The 27,894-nt window shown below is 38.2% G+C and overlaps 1 pseudogene; it reads left to right on the top strand.

Annotated features, from left to right (window-relative positions):
* Positions 1–14,758: 14,758 nt before the first annotated feature.
* LOC129085908 (60S ribosomal protein L19-like) lies at positions 14,759–15,371 on the top strand (annotated as a pseudogene).
* Positions 15,372–27,894: the final 12,523 nt, after the last annotated feature.

The raw sequence follows: 27,894 nt of genomic DNA, 5'->3' as shown, positions 1-27,894 counted from the left end.
AAAGAAAAAGAAATCAACAGAGACAAGAGGGAAGGAGGGAGGGGGGGCAGGGAAAAGGAAGGGAAGGGGAAAGTCAAGGAACATATAGCGAGGACTCATGGACAAAATCAAAGGGGAAAAGCTGAGGCAGGGAAGGAGGGAGAGGGCAAGGGAAAGTGGTGGGGGGTAGGCATAGACAAATGTATTTGAAAAAATAAATTAAAATAAAATTAAAAATAAAAAAATAAAATAATAAAATAAAAAACAAACCAGAAAGGAGGAAGTAAAATTTCATGTTTGTAGATGATATAATTTTATATATGGAAAACCCTAAAGACTCCACCCACTAATTGTTGGAATTAATAAACAAAATTCAGTAAAGATTCAAGATATAAAATTAAAATGCAAAATAGATTATGTTTATATAGAATAAAAACTACCTTGAAGATAAATTAAGAAAGCAATCCCATTTACAATAGCACTAAAAGGAATAAAACACAGGAATAAACTTAAATCAAGGAATAAAAAGGCCTATATATTGAAAACTATAAGACATTGATGAAAGAAATTGAAGAAGACAAAAATAAATGAAGAGATTCCGTGTTCATGAAGTGGATAATTAATATTGTTAAAATGTCTATGCTGCTGAAAATAACTATAGATTTAATGTGATCCTTATCAAATTTTAATGGCATTTTTCACATAAATAGAAAAAACAATCCTAAAATTCATATGGAAACACAAAAGACCCAAATAGCCAAGGAAACCTTGAGGAAAAAGAACACAGATGATTTCAAATTATACTACATAACTATATTAATGAAAAGAGTAATCAAAACAGAATAATACCCATAAAAATAGACACATACACCAATTGACCAGGCAAGGGACACCAGATATAAACCCACATATACAAGGTGTGTACATAAGGTATCTGGCCATGTAATATGAAAAATAGAAACATTTGTTGAAGAAGATATAAGGAACATTGTATATAGGAAAATGATGCTCAGTCCCCTTCAAAGTAGGCACTTTGGGACCTCACACAGTTCTCCCAACTGCCATCAGCTGTCCTATCATATTTTCCTGAATCTTATCAGTGGTCTGAAATCTCTTCCCTTTCAAAAGTGCTTTTGGTTTTAGGAAAAGCTGGAAGTCACAGGGTGCCAAATCTGGGCTCTAGGGGGCTGAGTCATCTGGGTGATTTCATGTTTTGCCAAAAAACTCTGCATAAGATGCAATGCATGAGCATGTGTGATGAAGTTGCCAATCATCAGTGACCCATAGTTGTGGTCTTGTGAATCATCCAAATAGTTTCTGTGAAGGAATGTTCAAGCTTACTGAAAAATTTGGTGAAGATTCATTGCTCTACTTGCTCAGTAATTTTGAATGTGATGGCCACACGGTACACATGCTGACTCAACAGCAACCATCACCCCCACTGACTATTGCAGTGAAGTCATCATTGTTCACAAATGGGCATTCTAGCACACTCCCCTTGACTACCAGGTTACAATGATGTCAAGAAAACCTTTGTAATTATATTAACAATGGTTGGACTTTTTCCAGACAGATCTTGTATATACAGTCTACTAAATCTTCAACAAAGAATATTGCCAAAAATACTCAAAGTGGAAAGGATGGTCTCTTCAATTAATGTTGATAAAACTGGGTTGTTAGGAATATGGTGAAGTGATGGAAGTCACACTGACTTCCTCCTAGGACCAAACTGAAATTGCAACTAAATTGTGGAGAAATCACCTGGAAAACAATGGAATGATAATGAGAGAGGAAACTTCAAGCCTTGGTGGAATCCAGTGGATTCCAGACAGTGGAATTGGCTTTCACAAAACCTAACAGATGAGAAGTATGGAGGAGGCTTGAGATGGTGGGCCAGACGCCCATGGGCACCAGCACCAGAGGAATATTGAAACAGCCAGTTGGATTCCCCTAAGAAGAACAGGTTCTGAATCATAAGTGAGGACCTCTGGACTGCAACATCTGAACGCAAAAAAGCATACAGACAAAAGACAACTGCAAAAAGCATAGTGGTGCTCTCCACCATAGACAGGCAGCTGGAGATGCAAAGAGATGTTTAAAGGGCCAATGAAAATATTTGCAGTGACAGCCACTTTTCTTGGTCTCTAGGCAGAGGAGAGAGCAGAGTGGGCAGGAGCCTAAGGAAAGATTGGTGAGGAAAGATTTGTGGAGAGAAACGGTGGCCAGTGGGGACCCAGTGATGACTCACCTCCCACTCTGCCACTTCCATCTCACTCAGGCATAAAGGAAACAATAGCCCTACCCTCAGAACACTCTGCCCAGGAGTTGCATACAGGCTGGGGTGCTAAGTGCAGAGCAGCCAGCAGAGATAATAGATCCCTGGCTAAAATGGACACAGAGCTGCCTACAGACTCTTGAGGAGAGACTGGACACAGAGGCATTGGGGATAAAACTGAGGGAGTAGCAGGGGGGTTCCTGGTACTGACCCCTTCGCCATTCTAGTCTCCATCTTGCTCAGGTAGGCCAAGCCCCAAAGAGGCAGCAGCAAGAGAGGAAAAAATATGCCTGCCCTCAGGGAACTCTGGCCCAGATGGGAGTTGTATGCAGGCCTGGGTGCTGAGTGCAGAGTAGCCTGCAGAGATAGTAGACCACTGGCTAAAGGGGGCACAGAGCTGCCTAGAGATGCTTGAGGAGAGGCTGAAGTCAGAGGTGCTGGGAAGAAAACTAAAGGAGTAGCCAGGGGGATCCCAGTGCTGACTCCTTCCCATTCAATGGTCTCTATCTTGCTCAGGCAGAACACTCCCTTGAGTGGCAGCAGCCTGTAAGAACACAATAGCCTTGACTTGAGGAGGCACTGTCCCACCAGTGGTGCCTAAGCCTGACAACTGAGGACAGAATGACTAGATTAACAATTGCAGGAGACAGACACAGACAGTAGATTCTGGGAAGTCTCAGACTGCCTACGGTGAGACAGTATCAACCACTGACATCATCAGAGGATGTCCCAGAAAGAAAAAAAATGACCCACCTACTACCATAGAAGTTCAATCTACAAAATGAGGAAATCGAGATAGATCAATTTAGGAATGGAAGCAGAAAATAAAAGAAGAGTCTAACAAATATGGGAAGGATGAGGAACATGTCTAAATTGAAGGGAAAGGAGGAATCCCTACAGAGAGAACTAAATGAAATAGAGGCAAGCAAACTATCAGATATTGAATTTAAAACAATGGTTCTTTTTTTTAAAAATGTATTTATTTTTTAAGTACATTTGTCTCTGCCTCCCCCCCCACCTCTTTCCCTTGCCCCCTCCCTCCTTCCCTCCCTCAGCTCTTCCCCTTTGGTTTTGTCCATGAGTCCTTGCTATATGTTCCTTGACTTTCCCCTTCCTTTCCCTTTCCCTGCCCCTCCTTCCCTCTTGTCTCTGTTGATTTCTTGTCCTTTCAGTGTTGCTGGTCATATTTTCCTTGCATCTTTGCATTGTTGGTTAGGTGCCGCTTATAGGGGAGATCATATGGTATTTGTCTTTCGCCCGCTGGCTTATTTCGCTTAGCATGATGCTCTCCAGTCCATCCATGATGTAGCGAAGTTTAGTAGTTCTTTTTTTCTTTCTGCTGCATAGTATTCCATTGTGTATATGTACCATGATGTTTTGATCCAATCATCTACTGATGCGCATTTAGGTTGCTTCCAACACTTGGCTATTGTAAATTGTGCTGCTATGAACATTGGGGTGCATAGGTTCTTTTGTATTGGCATTTTGGTGTTCTCAGGGTATAGTCCCAGCAGGGGAATCACTGGATCAAAAGGCAGTTCCATTTTCAGCTTTTGGAGGAAATTCCACACTGCTTTCCATAGTGGCTGCACCAGTCTGCATTCCCACCAACAGTGGACTAGGGTTCCCTTTTCTCCACAGCCTCACCAGCACCTATTGTTTGTGGATCTGTTTATGATGGCCATTCTGACCGGTGTGAGGTGGTACCTCATGGTGGTTTTGATCTGCATTTCTCTGATGGCTAGTGATGCTGAGCATCCTTTCAAATGCCTCTGGGTCCTCTGTATCTCCTCCTTAGAAAAGCATCTGCCCAGGTCCTTTGCCCATTTTTTGATTGGATCATTTGTCTTCTTGGAGTAGAGTCGAGTGAATTCTTTATATATCTTGGAGATCAAACCTCTATCTGATGTATCATTAGCAAATATATTTTCCCATACGGTTGGCTCTCTTTTCATTTTGCTGATGTTTTCTTTACCCATGGAGAAGCTTCTTATTTTGATGAGCTCCCACTTGTTTATTCTTTCCTTTATGTCCCTTGCTTTAGGAGACATATCAGTGAAAAAATGGCTGCGTGGGTTATCTGAGAGTTTCCTGCCAATGTTGTCCTCTAGGACTTTTATGGTGTTGCGACTTATGTTTAAGTCTTTTATCCATCTTGAGTTTATTTTTGTGTATGGTGTCAGCTGATGATCCGATTTCAATTTTTTGCATGTAGCCGTCCACCTCTCCCAACACCATTTGTTGAAGAGGTTGTTATTGCTCCATTTTATGCTTCTGCCCCCTTTGTCAAATATTAGATGTCCATAGAGACCTGGGCTTATTTCTGGGCTTTCTATTCTGTTCCACTGGTCTATGGGTCTGTTCTTGTGCCAGTACCAGATTGTTTTGAGTATGGTGACTTTGTAGTAGAGTATGAATCTGGTATTGTGATCTCTCCTACTTTGTGTTTCTTTCTCAAAATTGCTGAGGCTATTCGGGCTCGTTTATGGTTCCATATAAATTTTTGAAATGTCTGTTCTATTTCTGTGAAATACGTCATTGGTATCTTAATAGGGATTGCGTTGAATCTATAAATTGCTTTGGGTAGTATGGACATTTTGAGGATATTAATTCTTCCAATCCATGAGCACGGTATATACTTCCATTTATTTGTGTCTTCCTTAATTTATTTTTTCAATGTTGTATAGTTTTCTGCATACAGGTCTTTTGTGTCTTTGGTTAAATTTATGCCTAGATACTTTATCTTTTTTTTTGCTATATCAAATGGTATTTTTTCTCTGATTTATTCTTCTTCTATTGTACAAAAATGCCTTTGATTTCTAAATGTTGATTTTGTATCCTGCTGTTTTGCCAAATTCACTTATTAGGTTGAGGAGTTTTTTGGTAGAGTCTACAGGGTTCTCTCTGTACACTATCATGTCATCTGCAAACAATGATAGTTTTACTTCCTCCTTTCCTATTTGGATGCCTTTTATCTCTTTCTCTTGTCTGACCACAGTGGCTAGGACTTCCAATACGATGTTGAAAAGAAGCGGTGAGAGTGGACATCCTTGTCGTGTTCCCGATCTTACTGGGAAAGCTTTCAGTTTTTGCCCAGTGAGTAATATGTTAGCTGTAGGTTTTTCATATATGGCCTTTATTACGTTGAGGAATGCCCCATCTATTCCCATTTTGCTGAGTGTTTTGATCATAAATGGATGCTGTACCTTATCAAATGCTTTTTCTGCATCTATTGAGATGATCATGTGGTTTTTGTCTTTTCTTTTATTTATGTCATGTATCACGTTTACTGACTTGCGTATATGGAACCATCCCTGCATCCCTGGGATGAATCCCACTTGATCGTGGTGGATACTATTTTTAATGTATTGCTGGATGCAGTTTGCCAATATTTTTAAAACAATGGTTCTAAGTAAGCTCAATGAGCTCAGTGAGCTAAAAGAGAACTATGAAACCTACAAGGAAACTATCAGGAACTTACTGCAAACTATATCAACATGAAAAAGGACATAGAAACTACCAATAAGTGACAAGAGGAAATGAAGGACACCATTTGTGAACTGAAGAACACAGTAGAAGGAATAAAAAGCATGCTAGATGAAACTGAGGATCAAATCAGTAAGCTAAAGGACAAGGTAGAAGATAGCTCCCAGAAAAAGCAAGAAATGTAAAAAAAAAAAATCTCAAAAAGAATAAAGAGGAATTTAGAGAAATGCAAGACAACCTGTACCATAATAATATCTGTATAATAGGGATACAAGAAGGAGAAGAATAGGAGGAATGGATAGAGAACCTGTTGAAAAAATAGTAACAAAAAACTTCCCTAATTGGAAGAGAAAAAGGTCACACAAGTCCAGGAAGCATAGAGGGCCCCATTCCAGAGGAACCCAATGAGGCCCACTCCAAGGCACATCACCATTTAAACGTCAAATATCAAAGATAAACAGAGAAACCGAAGACAGCAAGGGAGAAATAGGTACTAACATACAAGGGAGCCCAGGCATGGCTAGAAGCTGACTTCTCAACAGAAACACTGCAAGAGAGAAGGAAATGGCAAGAAATATTCCAAGTCATGAAAAGCAAAGGCCTGCAACCAAGACTGCTCTACCCAGAAAGTCTCTCAATTAAAATGGAAAATGAAGTAAGTAGTTTCCCAGGCAAAAGAAGGCTGAAAGAATGCACCTCCACCAAACCAACACTACAAGATATGCTAAAGAGACTGGTTTAAAAAGATGAAGAAAAATAGTGAGGAAAAAAGTACAGAAACAAAGGGAACAAATGAATAAGTACCTATCAATAATAACTCTAAATGTAAATGGACTAAATGCCCCAATCAAAAGACACATGATAACTGAATGGATAAGAAAACATGACCCACACATATTCTGCATCCAAGAGACCCACCTCAGAACAGAGGTTCTACACTGATTGATAGTAAAGGTATGGAAAAAAAATTTTCCAAGCAAATGGACAGAAAAAATAAAAGCAAGGGTAGCAAGACTTATATGAGACATAATTGATTTCAAAACAGAGTCCATAAAAAGAGACCCAGAGGGACTCTTTACAATACTCTAAGGAAGAATTCATCAAGAATATATAGACCTTGAAAACTGATATTCATCCAACAGAGGAGCACCCAAATATATAGGAAAATCTTGGAGGACTTCAGAAAGATATAGACAGCAACACACTGAGAGTAGGGGATTTAATTTAACACCCCACTGTCAAAAATGGATATATCTTCCAAACAAAACATAAACAAGGATATTGTGGAACTAACAATACCTTAGGTCAAATGGACATAACTGTCTATATATATATATATATATATATATATATATATATATATATATCCTTTCATCCCAAAGAAGCAAAATACACATTATTTTCAAATGTGCATGGAACATTTTCAGAGATAGATCACACAATAGTACACAAAAGAAGCCTTAACAAATTCCAGAAAATTGAAAAAAATAACAAGCATTTTCTCAGAGCACAAGGGCTTAAAACTTGAAACCAATGTCAACAAAAAACCTCAAAAACTTTCAAACTCATACAGACTGAATAACACACTATTAAACAAAGAATGGGTCAGTAATGAGATAGAAGAAGAAATCAAAGAGTTTCTGGAAACAAATGAAAATGAACACACAACAGTCCAAACCTATGGGACACAGCAAAAGCAGTCATGAGAGGGAAGTTCATAGCAATACAGGCCTACTTAAAAAAGATAGAAACACTTCAAATAACTGACCTAACTCTACCACTTCAAGAACTGGAGAATCACCAAGAAATAAATCCCAGAGCAAGTAGAAGGAAGGAAATAATCAAGATCAGAGCAGAACTGAATGACATAGAGACTAAAAGAACAATTCATAGGTTCAACCAATCCAGGAGTTGGTTCTTTGAAAAGATAAACAAAAGCAACAAGCCTTTAAGCAGACTCATCAAGAAAAAAAGGGAGAGAACCCAAAAAATATTTCAGAAATGAAAGAGGAGAAATATCAAATGATACCACAGAAATACAAATGATTCTAAGAAATTACTATGAGTAATTATATGCCAAGAAATTTGGAAACCTTGATGAAATAGACAAATTTCTAAAAAAGTATAATCTCCCAACATTGAATGAAGAAGAAGCAGAAAGCCTGAACAGACTGATAACAGTTGGTGAAATTGAAGCAGTAATAAAAAACTCCTGGCACACAAAAGCCCTGGACTGAATGGTTTCACAACAGAATTTCACAGAACATTTAAGGAAGATCTAATCTCTGTCCTTCTCATACAATTCCAATAAATCAAAGATGAGGGAAGACTCCCAAACTCTTTTGATGAAGCCAGGATCATCTTAATCCCTAAACCAGATAAAGACAGAACAAAGAAAGAAAACTAAAGGCCAATATCGCTGATGAACATAAATGCTAAAATCCCCCCAAAAATATTAGCAAACCACATCCAGTAATACATTAAAAAGATCATCCATTATGATCAAGTGGGATTCATCCCAGGTAGGCAAGGATGGTTCAATATACACAAATCAATAAATATAACATATCACATAAGCAAAAGGAAAGACAAAAACCACATGATAATCCAGATAAATGCAGTAAATACATTTGATAAAGCACAGCACCCATTTATCATAAAAACACTCAGCAAAATAGGAATAAAGGGGGCATACGTCAATGTAATAAAGGCTATATATGTAAACCCTACAGCCAACATCATACTATACGGGCAAAAACTAAAACTTTTCCCACCAAGATCCGTAACAAGGCAAGGATGTCCACTTTTTCCATTTGTATTCAGCATAATATTAGAAGTCCTAGCCACAGTGGTCAGACAAGAAAAAAAAAAAAGACATCAAAATTGGACAAGAGGAAGTAAAACTATCATTGTTTCCAGATGACATGATAGTGTACATAGGAAACCCTATAGACTCCACCAAGAAAACTACTTGACCTAGTAAGTGAATTTGGCAAAAGAGCAGGATACAAAGTTGATACTCAGAAATTAAAGGCATTTTTGTACAACAACAATGAAATAGCAGAAGGAGAAACAAGAAAAAAATACCATTTGCTATAGTATGAAGAAAAATAAATTACTTAGCAATAAACTTTACCAAGGAAGAAAAGATCTGTATGCAGAAAACTATACAACACTGAATAAAGAAATTAAGGTAGACACAAATAAATGGAAGCATATACCGTATTCTTGGATTGGTAGAAATAACATAATCAAATGTCCATCATCCCCAAAGCAATTTAAAGATTCAACGAAATCCCTATTAAAATACCAATGGCGTATTTCACAGACATAGAATAGATGTTTCAAAAATTTATATGGAAACATAAATGACCCCGAACAGCCACAGCAGTTTTGAGAAAGAAAAACAAAGTAGGAGGGATCACAATACCGGACATCAAACTCTATTACAAGTCCACTGTAATCAAAACAGTCTGGTATGGGCACAAAAACAGACTCATAGATTAGTGGAACAAAATAGAAAGCCCAGAAATAAACCCATGTCTTTATGGTCAATTAATATTGACAAAGAGGACAGCCATAAATTGGTGTAAAAATAGTCACTTCAAGAAATGGCATTGGGAGAGCTGGACAGTTACATGCAAAAAATTGAAATTTGATCACCTACTGACACCATACACAAAAATAAACTCAAGATGGATAAAAGACTTAAATATCAGTCGTGACACCATAAAAGTCCTGGAGGAGAACACAGGCAGGAAACTCTCAGATATCTCATGCAGCAATATTTTCACTGATATGTCCCCTAAAGCAAGGGACACAAAGGAAAGAATATCCAAGTGGGACCTCATCAAAATAAGAAGCTTCTGCATGACTAAAGAAAACATTGCAAAATGAAAAGAGTTTCAGCCATATTGCAAAATATATTTGCCAGTGATACATCAGGTAGAGGTTTGATCTCCAAAATATGTAAAGAACTCATATGACTCCACTTCAAGAAGAAAAACAATCCTATTAAAAAATGGACAACGGACCTGGGCGGACACTTTTCAAGGACGAGATATAGAGGGCACAGAGATATATGAAAGGATGCTCAGCACCACTAGTCATCAGAGAAATGCAAATTAAAACCACAATGAGATACCATTTCACACCAGTCAGAATGGCTGTCATAAACAGATCAACAATCAATGGGTGCTGGCCAGGCTGTGGAAAAAAGGGAACCTTAGTACACTATTGGTGGGAATGCAGACTGGTGCAGCCACCGTGGAAAACAGCTTGGAATTTCCTCATAAAGCTAAAAATGGAACTGTCCTTTGAAACAGTGGTTCCACTGCAGGGATTATGCCCTAAGTATCCCAAAACACCAATTCAAAAGAACCTATACACCCCAATGTTCATAGCAGCACAATTTACAATAGCCAAGTGCTGGAAGCAACTTACCTGTCCATCAGGAAATGAGTTGATCAAAAAACTATGGTACATTTAAACAATGGAATACTACAGAGCAGAAAGTAAAAAAGAGCTACTACCCTTCACAACAGCATGAATGGAACTGAAGAGCATTATGCTAAGTGAAATAAGGCAGTGAGTGAAAGACAAATACCACATATGATCTCACCTATAGTGGAACCTAAGCATCAAAATAATAAAGGAAGGAAAATATAACCAGCAACATTGAAAGGAAAAGGAAACCAACAGTGTCAAGAGGGACAGAGGGAGTCAGGGCAGGGAAAGGGAAGGGAAGAGTCAAGTCAAAAAACATTTATAAAGGACCCATGGACAAAGCAAAAGTGGGGAATTACTGAGGGAGGGAGGCAGAGGGAAGTGGTGTAGGAAAGGTGGAGACAATTGTATTTGAAGAAAGAAAGAAAGAAAGAAAGAAAGAAAGAAAGAAAGAAAGAAAGAAAGAAAGAAAGAAAGAAAGAAAGAAAGAAAGAAAGAAAAGAAAGGAAAAAGAAAAAACTTGGCCAAAAAGAAAAAAAAGAAAAAAGAAAGAACTGCATATCCAAATTCCAAAAAAAAATGAAATTGGACACTGTTTTACTATAGTAATAAAGACAAATGGATCAAAGACTTAAATGTAAAATATGAAATTATTAAAATCTTATAAGGAGATATAGGGAAAACATTTTGTGACATTGGCCTTGGGCATGATTTTTTGGATATGGCACCAAAATCACAAGCAACAAAAGCAAAAATAAGTGGGTAAACCAAAGCAAAAGTTTCTGCACTGGAATAGAAACAATCAACAAAATAAAAAGGCAACTTGCAGAATAGGTAAAATATGTGCAAACTATATTTTTGATAGGAGAGTAATAAGTAAAACACACAAGGAACCTATATAATTCAATAGCAAAAAGAACCCCTAAATATCAGCCAATTAATAATAGCAAGGGACCTGAATAGAAATTTTTAAAAGAACTTATAAAAGGTTAAGAATATATGAAATGGTGTTCAGCATCACTAATCATCAGGGAAATGCAAATCAAAACCACAATGAGGTACCACCTCACATCTGCTGAATGGTTATTAACAAGAAATTAAAACAGAATAGAGAGCCCAGAAATAAACCTATGTCAATAGTCAGTTAATATTTGACAAAGAGGGCAGGAACATAAAATGGAATAAAAATACCATCTTCAGTAAGTGGTACTGGGAAGTCTGGACCAGCACATGCAACAAAAAATGAAACTAGACCACCAACTTACACCATACACAAAAATAAACTCGAGATGGATAAAAGACTTAAATATAAGTCACAACACCATAAATGTCATAGAGGGGAACATAGGCAGGAGACTCTCAGATATTCCACACAGCAATGTTCTATCCAATATGTCCCCTAGAGTAAGGGACATAAAGGGAAGAATAAACAAATGAGACTTCATCAAAATTAAAAACTTCTGCATGGCTAAAGAAAATGTCTGCAAAATGAAAAGGGAACCAACTGTATGGTAAAATATATTTGTCAATGATACTTCAGACAGAGGTTTGATCTCCAAAATATATAAAGAGCTCACATGACCACTCCAGGAAAAAAAACAACCCAATGAAAAAAATGGGCAAAGGACCTGGACAGATACTTCTCCAGAGTACATACAGAGTGCCCAGAGACATAGAAAAGGATGTTCAGAATCGCTAACCATCAGAGAGATGCAAATTAAAACCACAATAAGATACCACTTTACACCAGCCAGAATGGCCATCATAAACAAATCAACAAACAACAAATTCTGGCAAGGTTGTGGAGAAAAGAGAACCCTAGTGCACTGTTGGGGGGAAGGCAGACTGGTACAGCCACTATGGAAAACAGTATGGAAGTTCCTCAGAAAACTAATAATGGAACTGTCTATTTTTTTAAATTAATTAATTTATTTTTTCAAATATATTTGTCTCTGCCTACCCCCCCACCACTTTCCCTTGCCTGTTCCTTCCCTCCCTCAACTCTTCCTCTTTGGTTTTGTCCATGAGTCCTTGCTATATGTTCCTTGACTTTCCCCTTCCCTTCCTTTTCCCCCGTCCCCCTTCCCTCTTGTCTCTGTTGGTTTCTTTTCCTTTCAGTGTTGCTGGTCTTATTTTCCTTGCATCTCTGTATTGTTGGTTAGGTTCCACTTGTAGGTGAGATCATATGGTATTTGTCTTTCACCCCCTGGCTTATTTCGCTTAGCATGATGCTCTCCAGTTCCATCCATGCTGTCACGAAGTTTAGTAGTTTTTTTTTCTTTCTGCTGCATAGTATTCCATCGTGTAAATGCATCATAATTTTTTGATCCAATCATCTACTGATGGGCATTTAGGTTGCTTCCAACACTTGACTTTTAACCTGGAAATTCCACCGCTAGGATTATACCCTAAGAATCCTAAAACACCAATTCAAAAGAACCTATGCACCTTAATGTTCATAGCAGCACAGTTTACAATAACCAAGTGCTGGAAACAGGTGAAGTGCCCATCAGTAAATGAGTGGATCAAAAAACTGTGGTACATTTATACAATGGAATGTTGTGCAGCAGAAAGAAGGATTTCCTATCCTTTGTGACAGCATGGGATGGAAATGTAGTATTATGCTAAGTGAAATAAGCCAGCTGGTAAAAGAAAAATAGCATATAATCTCACCTATATGTAGAGCCTAGTCAACAAAACAAACAAGTGAGCAAAATAGAACCAGAGACTTGGAAATAAAGAACAAATGGGCAATGACCAGAGGGGTGCATGGATGGGAACAATGGTGGAAAGAAGTGCGAGGAGCAAGCAAAGGAACATGAATAGAGAACTGATGGGCATGGACAATGGGTGGGACTGAATGTGGAAGTGGAGGGGGACCAGAAAGAGGTGAGTAACGGGAATTGATGCAGGAAAATGGTAACTGAACAACAATAAATAAAATAAATACAAAAATAAGTGTTTACAAGCATGTGGAGTAAAGGAAACCTTTGTACACTGCTATTGTGACTGTAAATTGGTACAGCCATTATAGACAGCATGAGGTTCCTCAAAAAACTAAAACTAGAACTACTATATCTATGAATCCAACTTCTGGTTATATTGAAGGGGGAGCTTAAAGAATATCTGTACCTCTGTGTTCAGTGCAGCATTATTCCCAATATAACCAAAGTATATATTCCCAAGTTATTCACAATAACCAATATATGTAAGGATTCTAAGTATCTACAAAAAATATTTGTCTTTTACCCCCTGGCTTATTTCACTTAGCATAATGCTCTCCAGTTCCAAATACCATATGATCTCACCTATAAGCGGAACTTAACCAACAATACAAAGATGCAAGGAAAATAAGACCAGCAACACTGAAAGGAAAAGAAATCAACAGAGACAAGAGGGAAGGAGGGGGGTGCAGGGAAAGGGAAGGGAAAGGGAAAGTCAAGGAACATATAGCAAGGACTCATGGACAAAACCAAAGGGGACGAGCTGAGGGAGAGAAGGAGGGAGGGGGCAAGGGAAAATGGTGGGGGGGAGGCAGAGACAAATGTATTTGAAAAAATAAACTAAAATAAAATTTAAAAAAAAGAAAAAGAAAAAAATTAAAAAAATAAATGTAAAAGAAAATGTAATATCATACTTATAGGCACAAAGGAATATTATTCAGCCATAAAAAGAAAATGTTCTCCCATTTTTGACAACATGGATGGATGTAGAGTACATTAATCAAAGTGAAAAGTTAGATAAAGAAAGGCAAATATTGCATTATCTCACTTAAACATGGAATCAAAAAGAGTTGAACTCATAAAAACAGAGAATAGAACAGTGGTTTCCAGGGGCTGATGAGTGGAGGAAATGGGATGTTGATCAAAAGATACAAAATTTTCAGTTTGGGAATCTAATGTATACCATGGTGACTGTATTTAGTACTGCTGTATTGTAATCTTGAAATTCACTAATAGTAGATCTTAAATGTTCTCACCACATACACACAGACAAACACACAAGATATGTGAAGTAACAAATAGATTAATTAGCTTGATTAGGGAACAATATATATGAATATCAAAAGACCAGGCATTACACTTTAAATATATACTATTGTTTATCAATCATATCTCAATAAAGCTAGTAGAAATTTAAAAAAGGAAAGAAAAAAAGAATGGAAAGGTATGATTTTTATTTTATCCTTGGTGATGAAATTTTCTTTCTATGGCCAAAATTCCAGTTTATGAGCCTTCTAGGCAGAAAAAAATATGGAATATTAATATTTACATCTCTAAAATCTTGTTATTTCACCCCATTACTCTGTGGCCAAGAAACACAGGTCAAAGCTGACAACAGTGTGGTCAATCCTGGGGGGTAGTGGCATAAGAGGGTACTAAATGGTAATAGGAAAAAATACAATAAAGAGTGCATTAAAAAACAAAATGTATTTGATAACAAGAATAAAATATTACTCTGCTAAGGTAATATGAGTGAAAACACTGAATAAAAATATTAAACAAAAATTATAGAGATTTGCTGATTTTTCAAAAATCTTGTCTTTTACATGAAAATTGCTTCCTGCTTTCCTTTCACCGCTGCAGCAGCAGCCATGAGTATGCTCAGGCTTCAGAAGAGGCTTGCCTCCAGTGTCCTCTGCTGCGGCAAAAAGAAGGTCTGGTTGGATCCCAATGAGACCAATGAAATCGCCAATGCTAACTCTTGTCAGCAGATTCGGAAGCTGGTCAAAGATGGGCTGATCATCAGGAAGCCTGTGACTGTCCATTCCCGGGCTCGATGCCGGAAGAACATCTTGGCCCACAGGAAGGGCAGGCATATGGGCATAGGTAAGCAATAGGTTACTGCTAATGCTCGAATGCCCAAGAAAGATACCTGGATGAGGAGGATGAGAATTCTTCACTGGCTACTCAGGAGATACCATGAATCTAAGAAGATTTACCACCACATGTACCACAGCCTGTACCTAAAAGGGAAGGGCAACATGTTCAAAAAAGAGCAGATTCTCATGGAACACATCCATAAGCTGAAGGTGGACAAGGCTCGCAAGAAACTTCTGGCTGACCAGGCTGAGGCCCTCAGGTCTAAAACCAAAGAAGCTCACAAGCACCTTGAAGAGTGGCTCCAGGCCAAGAAGGAGGAAATCATCAAAACTCTATCCAAGGAGGAAGAGACAAAGAAATAGAACACAGTAGAAGGAATCAAAAGCAGGCTGGATGAATCCGGGGATCGAATCAGTGAGATGGAGGATAAGGTAAAAAAAAAGCTCCCAAGATGGATAAAAGACTTAAATAGAAGTCACAACACCATAAAAGTCCTAGAGGAGAACATTGGCAGGAAACTCTCAGACATCCCACGCAGCAATATTTCACTGATATGTCTCCTTAAGCAAAGGACATAAAGGAAAGAATGAACAAGTGGGATCTCATGAAAAAAGACGCTTCTGCACGGCTAAAGAAAACATCAGCAAAATGAAAAGGGAGCCAATCATATGGGAAAATATATTCGCTAATGATACATCAGATAGAGGTTTGATCTCCAAGATATATAAAGAACTCGATTCCACTCCAAGAAGACAAACGATCCAATCGAAAAATGGGCAAAGGACCTGGGCAGATGCTTTTCCAAGGAAGAGATACAGAGGGCCCAGAGGCATTTGAAAGGATGCTCAGCATCACTAGCCATCAGAGAAATGCAGATCAAAACCACCATGAGGTACCACCTCACACCGGTCAGAATGGCCATCATAAACAGATCAACAAACAACAGGTGCTGGCGAGGCTGTGGAGAAACGGGAACTCTAGTACACTGTTGGTGGGAATACAGACTGGTGCAGCCACTATGGAAAGCAGTGTGGAATTTCCTCCAAAAGCTGAAAATGGAACTTCCTTTTGATCCAGTGATTCCCCTGCTGGGACTATACCCTGAGAACACCAAAATGCCAATACAAAAGAACCTATGCACCCCAATGTTCATCTCAGCACAATTTACAATAGCCAAGTGTTGGAAGCTACCTAAATGCCCATCAGTAGATGATTGGATCAAAACATCATGGTACATATACACAATGGAATACTATGCAGCAGAAAGAAAAAAAGAACTACTAAACTTTGCAACAGCATGGATGGAACTGGAAAGCATTATGCTAAGTGAAATAAGCCAAGGGGCAAAGGACAAATATCATATGATCTCACCTATAAGTGGAAGCTAACCAACAAGACAAAGATGCAAAAAAAAAATAAGACCAGCAACACTGAAGGAAAAGAAATCAACAGAGACAAGAGGGAAGGAGGGAGCGGGGGTGGGGAAAAGGAAGGGAAGGGGAAAGTCAAGGAACATATAGCAAGGACTCATAGACAAAACCAAAGGGGAAGAGCTGAGGGAGGGGGCAAGGGAAAGTGGTGGTGGGGTAGGCAGAGACAAATGTATTTGAAAAAATAAATTAAAAAAATTTAAAAAAATAAAAGCTCCTAGAAAGAACAAGAAATGGAAAAAAGACTCAGAAAGAATAAAGAGGCATTTAGGGAAATGAGGACAACCTGAATCGCAATAATATCTACATAACAGGGATACGAGAAGGAGAGGAGGAGCAAGGGATAGAGAACCTCCTCGAAAAAGTAATGATGGAAAATTTCCCCAATTAGAGCAGAGAAAAGGTCTCATGGATCCAAGAGGCACAGAGGGTCCCACTCAAGAGGGACCCAAAGAGATCCATTCCAAGACACATCATCATTAAAATGGAAAATATCAAAGACAAAGAGAGAATCCTCAAAGCAACAAGGGAGAAGGAGAAAGTAACACACAAGGGGGCCCTGATACGCCTCGGAGCTGACTTCTCAACAGAAACACTACAAACCAAAAAGGAATGGCAATAAATATTCCAAGTCATGAAAAGCAAGGACCTACAACAAAGGCTGCTCTAACCAGCAAGGCTCTCAATTAAAATAGAAGGTGAAATAAGGAGTTTCCCAGGCAAAAGAAGACTAAGATAATACATCTCTAGCAGATCAGCACTACAAGATATGCTAAAGGGACTGGTTTAAGAAGATGAAGGAAAAGAATAAGAAAGAGATAAACACAGGTATAATGAGAAACAATGAATAGGTTTCTATCAGCAATAACTCTCAATGTAAATAGACTAAATTCCCTAATCAAAAGACACAGGATAGCTGAATGAATAAGAAAACATGACCCACACATATGCTGCCTACAAGAGACCCACCTTAGAGGAAAAGACCTACACAGATTGAAAGTAATGATATGGAAAAAAATATTCCAAGCAAATGGACAAGAGAAGAAAGCAGGGGTTGCAATACTTATATTAGATAAAATAGATTTCAAAACAAAGGCCATAAAAAGAGACCCAGAGGGGTACTTTATAATACTTAAAGGAAGAATCTATTAAGAAGACATGATCATTGTAAACTTATACGCACCCAGCATAGGGGCACCCAAATATATAAGGAAAATCTTGGATGACTTCAAAAAAGATATAGACAGCAACACATTGCTAGTCGGGGATTTTAACACCCCACTGTCAAAAATGGACAGATCTTCCAAACAAAACATCCCCAAGGATATTATGGAGCTGAATGACACACTGAATCAAATAGACTTAACTGACATATATAGAAACTTACATCCCAAAGAAGAAAAATACGCATTCTTTTCAAATGCTCATGGAAGTTTTTCAAAGATAGACCATATTATAGGACACAAAGCAATCCTCAGCTAATTCAGGAAAATTGAAATAATACCAAACTTTTTCTCAGACAACAAGGGCTTGAAACTGGAAATCAACCTCAAAGAGAAACTTCAAAAACTTGCAAACTCAAGGAGACTGAACAGTAGACTATTAAAAAATGAATGGGTGAATAGCAAGATAAGAGAAAAAGTCAAAAAAAATTCTGGAAACAAATGACAATGAACAGACAACAGTCCAAAACCTATGGGACACAGCAAAGGCAGTCCTGAGAGGGAAGTTCGTAGCAATACAGGCTTACCTAAAAAAAAGAGAAACATTTCAAATAAAAGACCTAACACTACAACTTCAAGAACTGGAGAAACAACAACAAATAAATCCCAGAGCAAGTAGAAGGAAATAAATAGTCAAGATTAGAGCAGAACTGAATGACATAGAGATGAAAAGAACAATTCAAAGGATCAACCAATCCAGAAGCTGGTTCTTTGAAAAGATAAATAAAATCGACAAGCCTTTAAGCAGACTCATCAAGAAAAAAGGACCCAAATTAATAATATCAGAAATGAAAGAGGAGAAATAAGAACTGATACCACAGAAATACAAAGGATTGTCAGAAACTACTATGAACAATTATATGCCTAGAAATTTGAAGACCTCAATGAAATGGACAAATTTCTAGAAATGTATAATCTTCCAACACTGAAGGAGGAAGAAACAGAAAGCTTGAACAGACCGATAACAGCTGGGGAAATTGAAGCAGTAATCAAGAAACTCCCGACACACAAAAGCCCTGGGCCAGATGGTTTCACAGAAGAATTTTCCAAAACATTTAAGGAAGAGCTAACCCCTGTCCTTCTCAGACTATTCCAAGAAATCCAAGATGAGGGAATACTCCCAGACTCTTTTTATGAGGCTAGCATCACCCTCATCCCAAAACCAGATAAAGACACTACAAAGAAAATTGCTTCCTTATTGTTTTTTTCTCCCTAATGATTTAGTGTCATTAAATGTTATTTTTATTTCCCTTTTTGTCACAAGGTTAAAAAATATACACTTTTTACTTTAATGTTCATCACCATGAATGAAATAGTGACTACCTATCCCTTCCTTATAAGAGGACAAATTTTAGAAAAATGTAATGTCCCTCTATACCTCACTCCATTTTCTAGTTCATTTTGATAAAATCCCAATTCCAGGTCCAGATGATTATTATTTAATTACATTTTATATCATATACAATGGGACACCCCCAAAACTCCAGAATCTATTTATAAAAAATTGTGTATTTAGTCTTGCATGTTTAAACTTCAGTCACCTTCAAAGTACTCTCCATTTGATGCAATACACCTATTGAAATGTTTTTTCTACCACTCAAAACAGTTTTTGAACTCATCGATTTTGATGCTTTTTAGTGCTTCTGCTGTTTTCTTTTTTTTTTTTAAATTAATTTATTTACTTTTTAAATACATTTGTCTCTGCCTCCCCCCCCCCCCCCTTTCCCTTGCCCCCTCCCACCTTCCCTCCCTCAGCTCTTCCACATCTTCAAAAAGTTTCCCTTTAAGGACTGTTTTCCACCCAAGAAAACAAAAACAACAATGAAAATGTAACTTGGGGCAAGATCAGGTGAATAGGGAGGATGGGGCATGGGTATCATGCTGTTTTTTGGTGAAAAACTGCTGAACACAGCCCAGTGAGAGAATGTGCATTTGTAAATCACCCATCATAAATGGGCAAAGGCGTTGAAAGAGTCTTAAAAAAAATTCACTGAAACTGAATGCAGCCTCTCACAATAATGCCAGTCAGTACACTGATACAGATGGGTTCCTAGATGAACACTCACCTATGAAGGGAAAACTGTACTACAAGGGACCTGCCCTCCCTTATAGATAATTCTGGGTTAATTTTTTTTATCATACTTATATGCATCATACTTATATGATATTATTATTTTGACACTTGCATTTTTATTATTTGACCCTATAAGTAATTATTTAGAATTGATTTTCTGTCTCATTAGCTATAATTTTTAGTGTATCTTTTCTGTTCTTGGGGTAATTATGTTTACCTATTATTTTTACAATAAATTTCCCAATCTTGAGTTACCTAATTTTAATTTTATTTCATTTTATCTTTTTTATTTTATTTTAATTAATTTTATTTTATATACCATTACAGTTTTCCCACATTTTCTTCCTTTGCCCCACTCCACCCAGTGAGTTACCTAATTTTATCCATCTCTTTTGATTACATCTTTCAGTAATTTCTTTTTTCAGTGTGTGTTCGTGGGGAAGGAATGTGTGTGTGGTTGCATTTTTATTTCCATTTCCCTTATATTTAAATAATACTTTGAATGAGTATATAAATTTAGGTCCATTAAGACATGGTATTTAAAGTGATAGAGAAGTCTGTGGCAGGTTCTATAGGCATTTTTAAAGTAAATGGTGTTCTTCATGGACATGCTCAACAGTGTGGGAATTGCCTGAAGGAGTTGGGGGGGGCAGGGTGGAGGGGAACCAAGTGAGAAAAATTGGGACAACTGTAATAGCATAAAAAATAAAATATAATTTAAAAAATGGTGTTCTCTTTTTACTTCTATACTTGTAAGTTTTGTTCTGTATCTTTGAATTACTCCAGTAGACCTGTACATCAGCCCCTGGCCCAACATCCCAAGGACTTGCTTTGTGCTGATTTTAGGGAAGTGGACATTTTTCTCTTGTATATCCAGTGCTGTCACCTCTTTCCTCACTGTTTACTAATCCCCAGTTCTTTCAGTTCTAATGCAGTCTGTGCGTGCCCTATCTGTCCTTCTGAGACTGTTCATTACCTTCTTGTCTCAGCAGAATAATGTTGTAGGAAAGACCAGTTTGTCCTTACTGCTGATTTAATTCCCTACAAGTCCACTTGGTAACTTTTTATAAACTAAAACTTTGAGGGTAACCAGAGAATATTATAAAATAAGATTCTTAAATAAAATGCCATATATAGTATTCCACAGAGCCTACAGGAAAAGAATAAAGAAAAGATAAAAATGTCATTGGTGTCCCTTCATTGCTTCACCTTGATTGGCGGCATTGCTTTACTGCCTTGAGTTTCACTCTATTTCCATTGTCCCTAGAGAGTTCTTCCTTTAACAATTCACAGTACATATTGCCACATTATTAAGAACATCCCATTCCCTGGCCCTAACAGTGACTTTTTGGCAATTACAATTTGCATGCAGTAAACATATCTTAAGTGCACAAGTCCATGAATTTTCATGTGTACTTCATTTCTCCCACAACATTTCAGAGGACCCACTAATTCACAGTTACACATTTTCCCAAAGTACAACTGATGAGGTTTGACTAACACATGGGACTTCAGTACAGTAGACCCTGGTGGGTTTGGCCTTTGAGTCAAGCAAAATAATTCAAGTGCACTTTACACCACACTGATTAGTCCCTCCCAGATTTTCCATCAGTGTTGGGTGAAGATGCACTTTTTCTGTCTTCACTGGACTTTTTGACCTGTGAGTAACTCCTGAGCAAGAAATGCTTCCCTTTCCAAGGACAAATAATAATTTGCAAAATTTTTTTAAAATGAACTCAGAGAACAACTTTTCCAAAGGCAACATGCACAGCTGCCTACTCCTGGTAAAGATAGTGTTTTATATTGTTATCTAGGGCTGTCATCAAGATCACATTCTAGTGTGTGTGTGTGTGTGTGTGTGTGTGTGTGTGTGTGTGTGTGTGTGTGTGTGTATGCCACAGAGTACTATTCAGCCATAAGAAAAGATTAAATACTGCCATTTGTGACAACAGGGATGGACCTTGAGAATATTGTGCTAAACAAAATAAATCAGTCAAAAAAAGCTAAGAACCATATGATTTCACTCATATATGGGATATGAAACTGAAACTCATAGATACAGACAACAGTAGGGTGATTACCAGAGGGAAGTAGGATGGGGGTAGTAAAAGGTAAAGGGGGCCAAAAATATAGTGACAAAAGATAATTTGACTTTGGGTGGTGGGCACACAATGCAATATACAGATTATGTGTATCATAGATGTGTGCACCTGAAACCTATATGATCTTATTAAAAAATGTCACCCCCAAAATTTAATTTAAAAGAGAGCTTGTTAAGTACTAGCATGTAGACATGTGCAATGCATTATCAAAAACAAAAAAAAAATGCTTTACTTTCTATGTAAACAAACAAACAAACAAACAAAACCCTGAATGGAAGGCTCAGTTGGTGGGAGTGTTGTCCTGCTACATCATGTTTGATCCCTGCTCTGGGCATGCACAGGAGTCAACTAGTGAATGCATAAATAAATAGAACAATACGTAGATGTTTATTCTCTCTTTCTCTCCCTCTCTCTAAAATTAATAAATAAAAATTTAAAATAAAAGATTCCATTCCAATCTTCCTTTCCAGAGCACTCTATCCATAGAAGCAGAGCCCCACTGTGCTTTCCCAATTTGACCACTACCTGTGCTGGCCATGACTACTAGATATTCAGGAATGAATTTTTCTTAATTTAAGTTCAGCTTGAATTGTGGCCATGTCTCCCTCCCTCTCCACCGATCTCTCTAAGTCTAGTGGAAACAATAGATGCCCTTCTTTCTTTCCTTTTTCACAGCAAGACCCAGGGGTATAGGGTGGGGTTCTCCAGATTGCACCTGGAGAAATTAAAACAATTCACCAGGATCCATCTGCACATTGTACTCTTTTCATGAAGGCTGCTGAGCTACTTGCTGGGAGCTACAGATGTGCAAGTTCAGGTCTCTTCAGTCTAGATATTTCTTTTTCTCAACCTTTTGAAGCATTTCCTCTCTTTTTGTGCTGATTTCCCCTCTGGAGTATGCTTATTACAATGAAATTTTATCTTTGGTTTTTGGCTGCCCATCATTGACCCTGGTCTGATTTATTTTTGGGGAATTGGACTTTCCTCATTGGACTCAGTCTGTGGGACTGTTTATCTGGGAGTTCTCCCTTCCCCTAGCTAAATAAAGTATAAAATTTTCTTCTAAACAATGTAATTATTAATTTTAATGTTAACTCACAAATATAGCTCAGTATAATGGGAAAACCAAACAAATAGGAAACTAAAGATCTTGGAGTCCACTGCTATTAGCAGTCTACAGAAAATTTAATCTCCCTTAGCTTTCAGGTAAAATGCAAGTGTAGGAATGTTTGGACTCTTAGGTCCCATCTGGTCCTAAAGTCTTATTTCCCCTTTGTGCACTGCCAACTATTCTGGGTGATATGGTTCAGTATTCGACAAGTGAATCATTTTAGGAAAGAAAATGGTCTGTAATTTGGAGAAATCAGAGAGGCAATGCTTTCTGCTTGTATTTCTGAGAAAGAAAGAAAAGAAGGAAGGAAGAGGCAAGTAATCCCAAGAGAAAATAAAAAGCCATTTAATAAAGATTTTCTCAGTTAATAGTGAATTCTGACAAAAGGGATACCCTCTCTCCTCATGCAACCTCCATCCAGCCCACTGCAAATACCCAATGGCTGGCAAACAGCAGTCAGAGAAAGCATTTTGTCCACCAAATGCTCCCTGGCTTGGAGCAGGTTGTTGGGTGATCATCACATGCTACCACCCATAGTAAAGAAAACTTTATCAGTGGTCCTGAGAGCAGAGAACAGACAGGGGAGGCATAAGGTAAAGCTCTGGTGAGCTTTACGTTCTCATGTGCTTTGTGGGAAATGCACTGGAGAATTTGAGAATGAACACAATTAGTAGCCTATATGTCTTTCTTGAGTAAGAAAGTCATTGCTTTCTCAAAAAAACACAAAAAACCCAAAACAATTTTAAAAGAAATTCCAGTTTATGTCAAAAGATTTCTCTCAGATATGTGGGGATTTTGTTGGAGAGAGCAGCCTTTTTATGGTTTAAGATGAATAAGTCATGTGAAGGAGTTGTTAAATGAAGTATTCTAGTATAGATTTACAGTTGGAATGGCTAGGTGGTTGGAAAGCATGTTAGGTAAAAGAATTTTCTACAAGTCAGATGACTACCATTACTGGGAGCTGTTTTCATTTTCTGTTGAGGACTTTACTGCATTGAGTGGGTTTCCAATTCCAGCGGGTTTTGCAGACATTTTCCCCTCTTTGTATAGATAGAACTAATTTCTTCCATATCTGCTCTAGGTGGACCCTAGGATCTAGTGCCTCCAAGTTGTGAATGGTTTCCAAAGCACAGAATGTTTTACAGGATTGTTAGAGTTATATAATGAGTAAAATTTTGGCATTTTCATTAAAAAGGCTATGATTATCGTTAACACAATTTTCTTTGTTTTGCAGAGTTCATCCAAACAATAATAAAAGAGCAATTAGAAATACGAAATCATAGGAACTCTCATACCATGTAAAGGTCATTAAACTTGGCAGGAATTGTTATTCAAATTTTTTCCTCATTCTGGGAGAATCAAGATGATGGAGAAGTGGAAGTCACACTGACCTTCTCCCAGAAATAACCTGGAATTACAACTAAATTGTAGAGAAATCACCTGGAACAAACAACTGAACAATAGCAAGAGAGAAGCCTTGTAACCTTGGAGACAGAAAAATACGCTTTAGTGCAATCTGACAGGTAAGGAGTGTGGTAGAGACTCAAGAAGGTGAGTGGGGTGCCCATAGACAGCTGCACCAGAAGGATATTGAAAGGGCCAGTTGGATCCCCTGAGAAGAGTGGGGTCTAAACCAAAAGTAGGGATCTCCAGCCTCCAGTAACAGAGCCCAAAAAGTACACAAAAAACAGCCAGCTGTGAAAAGCGGCAGGGTTGCTCTCTGTCAGAGACAGGCAGCTGAAGATGCAAAGAGCCATTTAAAGGGCCAATGCATACATTTTTATTTGCATCCATGTAACCTGGGCTCCAGCAAAGGTAGGGCAGAGTGGGTTGCAGAAGCTTGAAGAGAGACTAGGGAAGGAGGCTTTGGGGAAAGAACTGAGAGAGTGGCTGTCAGGATCTCGGTGCTGACTCATCACCCACGTGGCAGCAGCCAACTTCTCAGGCAGAGCCCACTCCCCCTGAGCAGCAACAGGATCAGACAGCCCAATAGCCCTGCCCCCAGGTGGGATTCAACCCACCCTATGCTGTCTAAACTGCTTGCTGCTTGAAGAGTGGTGGCCACAGATAGTAGATCCCTGGCTAAAGGGGGTGCAGCGTGGTCTGGAGATACTTGAGGGGAGATGGGGTGGAAGCATTGGGGAGAAAATGGAGAGAGTAGCTGGGGAGATCCAGGTGCTGACTCATTCCCCACATGGCAGCACCTATCTGGCTCAGGGAGAAACCAGTCTCCTGAGCCTCAGCAGTACAAGGGGACTCAATAACCACACCCCCAGGAGGGACTCTGCCCTGCCCTGAGCTCTCTAAGCAGATCTGCTGAGTGCAGAGTGACTTGATTAACAGCTGAAGGAGACAGCCTCAGACGGTATATTCCTGGAAGTCTCAAAAGGGCTGCCTAAAGTCAGACAGGGACAACACCTGGCATCATCAGAGGCAGATTCAGAAAGTAAAAACAGTAGTCTCCTACTATAAAAGTTCTCACCACAAAGCCAGGAAATCAAGACAGATCAACTTATGAAGAAGAAGCAAAAAAGTCTCACAAATAATGGGAAGACAAAGAAATATCCCCCCACCTTGAAGGGAAGGGAGGAATGCCCTGACCAGAAAGAGAAATAAATGAAATACAGGCAAGTCAACAATCAGATTTGAGTTCCAAAAAACAGTTATATGGAAGCACAATGAGCTCAGTGAGAATTACAAAAATCTACAGAGAAACTAAGAGGAACTTACTGCAAACTATATCAGCATGTAAAAGGACATAGAAACTATCAATGAGAGTCGAGAGGAAATGAAGAATACCATTCGTCAATTGAAGATCAGAGTAGAAGGAATCAAAAGCAGACTAGATGAAGCCAAGGATTGAATCAGTGAGCTGAAGGACAAGGTAGATAAAAGCTCCCAGAAAGAGCAAGAAAATGAAAAAAGACTCAGAGAATGAAGAGGCATTGACGAAAATGCAGGACAATCTGAAACATAATAATATCTGTATAATAGGGAAACCAGACGGAGAAGAGAGGAGGAAGGGATGGAGAACCTGTTTGAAAAAATAATGATGGAAAACTTCCCTAATTTGAGGAGAGAAAAAGTCACGCAAGTCAAGGAAGCACAGAGGGTCCCATTCAAGAGGAACCCAGTGAGGCCCCCTCCAAGACACATCATCATTAAAATGGCAAATATCAAAGACAAAGAGAGAATCCTAAAGGAAACAAGGGAGAAAGAGGTGATAACATATAAGGGAGCCCCAATACGGCTAGCAGCTGACTTCTCAACAGAAACTCTGCAAGCCACAAGAGAATGGCAGGAAATATTCCAAGTCATGAAAAGCAAAAGCCTGCAATCAAGACTGCTCTACCCAGCAAGGCTCTCCGTTAAAATGGAAGGCGAAGTAAAGAGTTTCCCAGACAAAAGAAGGCTAAAAGAATACACCTCCACCAAACCAACACTGCAAAATATGCTAAAGGGACTGCTTTAAGAAGATGAAGAAAGAGTCTATGAATACCCAGTTTCTTTCACAGTTGCCAGTACTTGATATTACCAATATTTTTTAATACTTATTAACCTGATTGTAACAATGATGTGTTATTTTAATTGTTCCTTTATTATTTGTTGAAACTAAACCTGTTTTTGTATATTTCTTGCATATTTCTATTATTTTAAAAAAAGTTTAAATGACTTTTTGGTATTCTTTATCCATTTATCAATTAAAAGTTTGTAGAATTTTTTCCCTAAAAACACAGCAACAAATATTAACCCTGTTTTAGATGTGTGGCAAATACTTTCTTATTCTATTACTTGTCCTTTAACTTTTATATATATACTACTATATTGTCTTAAATGTTTAATATAGTCATATTGTCAATATTTGACTTTATAGCTTCTGGGTTGGTATATTTTACTTCAGGGTAAGAAAAATATTTGTTTGTATTATCTCCTAAAACTCCTTAGATTCTGTATATTTATGTTTTAATTAATTAATTATTTTTATTTTAATTTTTGTTCAAATACATTTGTCTCCACCTTCCCGCCACCACTTTCCTCTGCCCCCTCCCCTCTCTCTCCTTCAATCCTTCCCCACTTTGGCTTTGTCCATGGGTCTTTTATACGTGTTCTTTGACTTGACCCTTCCCTTCCCTTCCCTTTCCCTGCCCACCACTCCCTTTTTCCCTCTTGATTCTCATGTGTTTCTTTTTTCCTCTCAGTGTTGCTGGTTATATTTTCCTTCCTTGTTTGTTTTGTTGGTTAGGTTCCCCTTATAGGTGAGATTATATGGTATTTGTCTTTCGCCCCCTGGCTTATTTCACTTAGCATAATGCTGTCTAGTTCCATCCATGCTGTTGTGAAGGGTAGTAGTTCTTTTTTCCTTTCTGCTATGTAGTGTTCCACTGTGTAAATGTACCATAGTTTTTTGATCCACTTACCTACTGATGGGCATTTAGGTTGCTTCCAACACTTGGCTATTGTAAATTGTCCTGCTATGAACATTGGGGTGCATAGGTTCTTTTGAATTGGTGTTTTCGGATACTCACTGTGTCAAAAGGCAGTTCCATTTTTAGCTTTTTGAGGAAATTCCAAACTGTTTTCCACAGTGGCTGCACCAGTCTGCATTCCCACCAACAGTGTACTAGGGATCTCTTTTCTCCACAGCCTCACCAGCACCCGTGGTTTGTTCATCTGTTTATGATGGCCATTCTGACCAGTGGGAAGTGGTATCTCACTGTGGTTTTAATTTGCATTTCTCTGAAGGTTAGTGATGATGATGTTTATTCATGTTTATAGTGATGATGAGCATCCTCCCATATGTCTCTGGGTCCTCTGTATCTCCTCCTTGGAGAAGTGTCTGCCCAGGTCCTTTGCTCATTTTTTAATAGGATAGTTTGTCTTCTTGGAGTGGAGTTGTGTGAATTCTTTATATATTTTGGAGATCCAACCTCTATCTGATGTGTCA

The sequence above is a fragment of the Pteronotus mesoamericanus genome, unplaced genomic scaffold, assembly GCF_021234165.1.
Source record: "Pteronotus mesoamericanus isolate MK-2021 breed Mesoamerican mustached bat unplaced genomic scaffold, CSHL_Meso_final scaffold_36, whole genome shotgun sequence".
NCBI lineage: Eukaryota > Metazoa > Chordata > Mammalia > Chiroptera > Mormoopidae > Pteronotus > Pteronotus mesoamericanus.
This window is presented reverse-complemented; position numbering and strand designations above follow the sequence as displayed.